A 7,256-nucleotide genomic window follows, 5' to 3' on the forward strand; every position below is an offset into this window, starting at 1 on the left:
TGTCCGTCAACTGAGAGATGGACAAAGTCACAGAAAAGAACAAAGCCTTGTCATTTATGACAGTGTGGATGGAACTGGAGATGTCTGCTGAAATAATCTAGGTGCTAGACACAGACATTGCATGACTGGAATGGACCTGGAGAGATGGCTAAGTGGTTTGGAGCCCCTCCTGCTCTTGCAGAGGACCTGGGTTTGGTTCCCAGCACCCACACGGCAGCTCCAGTAATCAATTCTAATTCCAGTCCCAGGAGAGCTGATACCACCCTCTGGTCTCTGTGGACATCAGGCATACAAGTGGTGCACATGCAAGGAAAGCACCCATGCACATAAAATAAAACCAACTCTCAAAAAATTCTTAACAAGACAAAAAGAAGACGGTGTATGATTGTGTGAACGTGAGAGACACAGTTTCTCAGTAGCTTTGGAGCCTGTCCTGGAACTAGCTCTTGCAGACCAGGCTGGCCGCAAACTCACACAGATCCACCTGCTTCTGCCTCCCGAGTGCTGGGATTAGAGGCGTGCGCCACCACTGCCCAGCTCAGTTTCCTTCCTTTAATCTTTGACAAAGAACATGTATTACAATTTTTTTAAAACAATCTTATTTTACATACCAATCCAGTTCCCTCTCTCTTCTGTCCTTCCAGTCCCCCTGTATTACAACTTTTAAAAAAAAACTATTTATTTGTCTTTATTTTATGTGTATGTGTTTGCCTGGCTGTATGTATGCATACCAGGTGCATGCAGTGTCCACAGGGGCCAGTAGAGGGCATCAGATTCCTCCTAGAACTGTAATTACAGGTGGCTGTGAGCCAGCATGTGGGTGCTAGGAATGGAACCTGGGTGCTCTTAACCATGGACCTATTTCTCCAGCTCCTGCACTACAACTTTGACTCTCAATTTTGTTTTCCCAAAGATCCCCTCGTGTTTTCCTACTAATTTGGTACCTCTCAGGGTTATGCCATTTACAAACTGGACAAGCATTCATTTACATTTTCACCTGTCCTTTTTGTTTGAGACAGGTTTTCTCTGTAGCTTTGGAGCCTGTCCTGGAACTAGCTCTTGTAGACTAGGCTGGCCTCGAACTCAAAGAGATCCGCCTGCCTCTGCCTCCCGAGTGCTGGGGTTTTACAGGCCTGCACCACCACCGCCCGGCTTCCATTTTCACCTGTCTTATAGCAAAAGGCAGACTAGATCTGGAAGAACACAGCTCTGACCTACATCAAGGGGCATCTCTCCCAACAGAAGGAGGCCAGCAGCCTTTGAGACTGCCCAGCCAGTGGGTGCTTTGACTTCAACAGTGTGCTTCTAGGGTGTCTATACGATTTTACTAGGAAAATGTTCTAAAAAGGCTTCTCCAAAGCCCAGGTAAGCCATGCTTTCTTAATTCCCTTTATCTAACAAGACTCAATTGATTTCTCAACAACCAAATGATCTGCCATTCTGGCTGTGTGTGGTGGAATCGCCACTGTTCCCTTGAATGTCCACAGACCAATATAAATGTCTTTTTTAAAAATAGACACTGAGGGAAAGGACTGCAAAGGAGAGTGGGGGATCAAAGAAAAATTTTTAAAAATTTAAAAATTGACATTGTATAAATCTTGTCACCACATACTTAAGGGAAATACAGTGCCGTGTATTGCTAACTCGAACAAAGAGATGTATGAATGGTACTCATGCGTTAGTTTGGCCAGGAAATAGTTTTAACTTAGAGACCAGATCATTAATCAAATGTACACAGTATTTCACTCATCAATACACAGATATCAGCTTAGTCAGGCAATTAAATATATCCATAACATTCATCCCCTTTGTAAAAATACATAGCTAATATTTTAGAATATTATCCACAATAGTCAATAGTTCGACTGCATTGCTAATTGTCTGAATTTATCAAAACATGCTCCTCACAGAGCCTTAGGCATAAAATATCTTGACAAATGTAGTTGAAAGATTGATTAGCTATACATTTAAGACAGGGTAATCTGCGTGTTAGGACGATCAGAGGTATAAATTCAGAAGAAGAGCCTGTGTGGGAGGAAGGAACGGCGTTGTGTGCAGACAGGGTTATGGAACTGGAGAGCCAGGAGAGCTTTTACAGAGCTGACCTACAGAGGGCATTTACAAACACAGAGAGAAAAGCCAGAAGGCCAGTAGGGTCTGACCAAGTGGCGGTCTGAGTGCTCACACGGGTAGCAGCAAATGAGACAACGGCCTCACATGAGCAAAGCTGAGCCCCTGGAGAAGGCCACACGTGAGGACTTGAGCTGAAGCTCTTGAACCCATGTAAAAGCCAAATGCATTGAGGGAACATCTGGAATCCAGCACTCCTATGGGGAGACGGGGCGGAGCCAGGAGAATCCCTAAAGTTCATGGGTCAACTGGCCTGGTGCACACAGTAAAGACACATAAAAGGGTCTCAAACAAGGTGGAAGGCAAGGACTGACACCTGAGGTTGTCCTCTGACCTCCACCCGTGCCCTTGTGCCCACACAGCACACAAATACACACACACACACACACACACACCATGTATGCGAAAGAAGAAAGCACTAAAGGTGAGCCCATAGGCAATTGGGAGAGCACATGAATGCACTCAAGAAACAGCCTTTGGGGTTGGGGATGCACGAAATATTAAGCCAAGAATGAGAGGAAAAGGCCATAAACAGTGAACAAAGCTAAGCCCGAGCTTTCAAACAAGGTCGAGAGCTGCAAGTCTCTGGTATCTTATACCTCTGTTCTGAACCCGCTGTTCACGCTCTGTGAAAGGGTGCAGGGTAGGGTCAGGTACACAGCCTGCTGCGTCCTTCTCCCCAAAGGGTCAGAGTCTCTATAGTGATGAGCCCAGGTTTAGGGACAGCGAGCATAACACAGGCACTTGAGTGTTAATTAGAATTTAATACCCAGAGACACTGCAAAGCCTTTCGGCAAAGGCGTACTCTTCCGTCAGTATTTACCCGTCTCACTGAAGGCTTTCAGCTCGCAAAGGGATCTTAGTCATGGCTGCTTACTTCTACGCACGCCTGGCTGTTACAGGAGGATTGGAGGCATAGCCGAACCATCCAAGAAGAGAAACTGGGAAGAGGTCTAAACAATGATTGCACCTTCTCAAGTTTGTGGGCTGTTGTGGAGCAATTTGGAGTTAACAAGAAAGTGGGGGGTATGTGTGTGTGTGAGCCCCCATGACTCTATGCCCACACAGTTTCTCCTACAATGTGTTAACATTATCAATTTTATAATTAATAAACCGTTACTGGCATATGATTGATAATCAAGGCTAGAGCCTGACCTTAGGTTGGCATTGGTCTCCTGGCTGGGACCAAGGCATACAGGTCAAATTCTAGCGCCAACAGTATCCCAAGTGATAGATTCTCTAGCATCTAGTTCCTCCGTGCTCCATCTACGCAGCCTCTTTCCCTCCCTGCTGCTGAAGCCCTGGAAACCGCCTGTTTTCTGTCCTATCTACTGCTGGCCTTTTCCAGGATGACATCATTGGAATCAAGACTATGTAGCCTTTCCAGCTGGCTTCTTTCCCTGCTCAGCTCTGTGGTAGCTTGAGAGCTCATTTCATATCCCGGAATAAGATGCCATTGTTTACCATTAAATAGTTACTGGCCAGGTAAGAGGGCTCACAGTAAAGACACGTGCTGCCAAGCCGGATGATCTTAGCTTGCTTTCCCCGATGATGTACATGGTAGAAGGAGAGAATAGAATCCTGTAAGTTGTCCTTTGACCTCCATGTGTGGAATGACACACAAACTCACACACATACATAACACAGAGGTCTGATCTCCAAAATATGCAAAGAACTCAAGAAAGGTTTTTTGGTTGGGTTTTTTTTTTGTTGTTGTTGTTCATAAAAAGAACAGATAATCCAAAAAAAAAAAAATGGGATATAGACCTAAACAGAGAACTCTTAACAGAGGAATCTAAAATGGCTGAAAGACACTTAAGGAAATGTTCAACATCCTTAGTCATCAGAGAAATGCAAATCAAAACAACTCTGAAATTCCATCTGACACCTGTCAGAATGGCCAAGACCAAAAACACTGATGACAACTTATGCTGGAGAGGTTGTGGGGAAAAGGGAACACTTCTGCATTGCTGTTGGGAATACAAACTGGTATAGTCGCTTTGGATATCAATATGGCAATTTTTCAGAAAATTAGGAAACAACTTTCCTCAAGACCCAGCAATACCACTTTTGGGTATCTATCCAAAGGATGCTCAATCATACCACAAGGACATGTGCTCAACTATGTTCATAGCAGCATTGTTTGTCATAGCCAGAACCTGGAAACAACCTAAATGCCCCTTGACCGAAGAATGGATATGGAAAATGTGGTACATTTACACAATGGAGTACTACACAGAGGGAAAAAAAATAATGACATCTTGAAATTTGCAGGCAAATGGATGGATCCAGAAAACATCATTTTGAGTGAGATAACCCAGACACAGAAAGACAATTATCACATGTACTCACTCATAAGTGGCTTTTAGACATAAAACAAAGAAAAAACAGCCTACAAATCACAATCCCAGAGAACCTAGACAACAATGAGGAGCCTAAGAGAGATATACATGGACCTAATCTACATGGGAAGTAGAAAGTAGAAAAAGACAAGATCTCCTGAGTAAATTGGGAGCATGGGGACCATGGGAGAGGGTTGAAGGGGAGAGAAGAGGAGGAGAGAGAAGCAGAGAAAGATATATAGCTCAATAAAAACAATTAAAAAAGAAAATAAATAAAATAAAAACCAAGTCCATAAACATAAAAAAAAGATTGCTTATGTTTTCCCAGTCTTAACAATAAGCTTTGGTTTGTCTTTGTCAGGAAAACAGCTTTTCACCTCCACACCTGGGTGAAAGGTCTAGGCTACTGCCCAGATTTTCCAAATAACAAATGGCAGATCATGCCAATCAACTCTTCCCAACAGTCACAGTGCAGCGGGGCCGCACACGGCAGAGTCACAGGTCTGAGATCAAGCATCCAGTAGGTTCTCACTACAAGTTGGTACTACACAGTAGAACTTATTTCTGAAGTTGCATTGCTTTCTCAAACGAAGCAATTAGAATCAAACAACTCTCTTTCATTCAGAAAAATGCCCCAAAATGATCTAATTTGCTGCATCTGGACCCCCACCTGCAGAGGATGGGTAAAGCGCTCTGAACATCACACACTTATCTTCTCAATATTGATAATGCCATTTTTCATTTCCTCGACATGAAATCCCACAGGGAATAATTATGCTAATAAACCTTAATGATTCTTGCAAATAAATGATCAAACCAAATTGCTGCTGCTGATTTATATTAATGGACGCCTTTAGGAAGAGCCTGCCAGCGAGGCGCTGCCTCCTGAATTCTTAATCCATCTTATTTAGCTGAAGAGCATACAGAATTTGTTAAATGGATGAAGTGTTTAAAATATAATGTGTTTGCGCAGATTTCGCACTTCATAATGTTCGCGCATTACCATCGTGCCTTGTGGCAAATTCGCACTTAATGGCTCCGTGGTACATAACTTCCTTTCACACTTTGTCTCCAAGCTGCAGCGACAAAGCGACAACTTTCTGATTGGCTTGAGCTGAACCAGCTCTCCCACGTTGAACACCGCTACTTCACTCTGCGCCTGGGTATTCCGGCCACGGTCTGTGGAGATCAGTTTGGTCACCTAACGATGATGTGACCCAGCACTAACCATTTGCTTGGATGGTGAGAGGACACTGGTAAGTGCTTTGTCTGTCACTAGTGGCCTCCTCTCTCCACCTCTATGTATTCACACCAAGTCTACAAGCCATGGGGGGGGGGGGGCGCTTCGGAGCCAGTATTGTCCCCATAGTAAATTCCAGCTCAGCCAGTATTACATAGGGATCTTTTCTACAAAACAATAGTAGACAAACACGTGGGGATTGTTGACTTTAAATTATAACTGTGGGCTGGAGAGATGGCTCAGTGGTTAGGAGTACTTACAGCTCTTGCAGAGGACATGGGTTGGATCCTCAGCACCCACGTAAGGCAGTTTACAACCTTCTGCAACCCCAGCTCCAAGAAATTCAACACTTTCTTCTTACATACATGGGTGTACATGCATGCTCACTCACACACATACACAAGTAAAAAATCTTATGATTAGAAGTGACAGTATTGCCGGGACCTGGGAACACCATACAGAGTCCTGGTCTCCCATGGATGGGAATATAAATTTACCTGAGAAATTTTGTGAAAAGTCACTTTCATTTAAAATACCAGGCAACTGAGAAAAATGTCCTTGATCCAGACAACGGCTTCAGCTATCCAGACAACAGCTTCAGCTATCCAGACAGTTGCTTCAGCTCTCCCTCTTTGTATATTCAAAGTCACAGAGGAAAGACACTGAGTGAAGACGAAGACAGAACAGGTGCAGACAAGGGAGCTGACAAGCTCCAAGCGAGTAGGACCACTAGGATGGGCACATCCCTCCCTCATGTCCATACCCATGCAGTCCAGGGCCAGATGCCGCAGGACTGTGCTCAGAGACCGAGAGCAGTGGGGTTGGAGGGGGGAATGGTCTGATTAATCTATTGTTAAAGGCAAAAGTGTTCACCTTGGACTGTGCACATTCTTCAAGCCCCTCCCCGTGGGGCTCACTGTGTAGTCCTGACTGGCTTAGAACTCACAGACCTCCTGCCTCTGCCTCCCAAGTGCTGGGAAAATCTTTAATGGTTAAAAAAAATGAATGTTGTATATACTTTTTTTTCTTTCAAAGCTAACACCTGAATAAAGAAAAATTTGATCTATTTATGACATTTTTCTCTAATGAAAAATTAAGCTAATCAAAAAATTTAAACTAAGTGTAAATTTTTATTTATTGTGGAATTTTGTTACTTAGCAAAAATGGGAAAGAAATAAATACTCAGGGAGCAGTTTAGCTAGTTGCGGTAGATGAGCACTGTGCTAAAACATGCAGCTGCAGGGCCAGAGGAACGGGCCTTGGAGCAGTGACCTGGGAAGCCAGGGTGAACACTGTCACGGGGAGCGATGGCCACTCAGCTCTGAGGTCCTTGGGAAGAGAAGGATGCTATCACTCTCTGGGAAGAAGGGCAGATGGGGAAAGTGGTCCTCACTGAGGGGACTGGAAGGTACCAAGCTTGCCAAGAGCAAGAAAAACATTGACACCAGCTGTTGACGTCGCCCTCAGACCCAGTACCGACTTCCATCATTGCTAGATATTGGGGAGGGGTCAAGTTAACTAACTACAGCAACAAACAAGAATAG

Source organism: Microtus oregoni, unplaced genomic scaffold, assembly GCF_018167655.1.
Source record: "Microtus oregoni isolate MIOR12 unplaced genomic scaffold, Mior012 000032F_ref0000030, whole genome shotgun sequence".
Classification (NCBI taxonomy): domain Eukaryota; kingdom Metazoa; phylum Chordata; class Mammalia; order Rodentia; family Cricetidae; genus Microtus; species Microtus oregoni.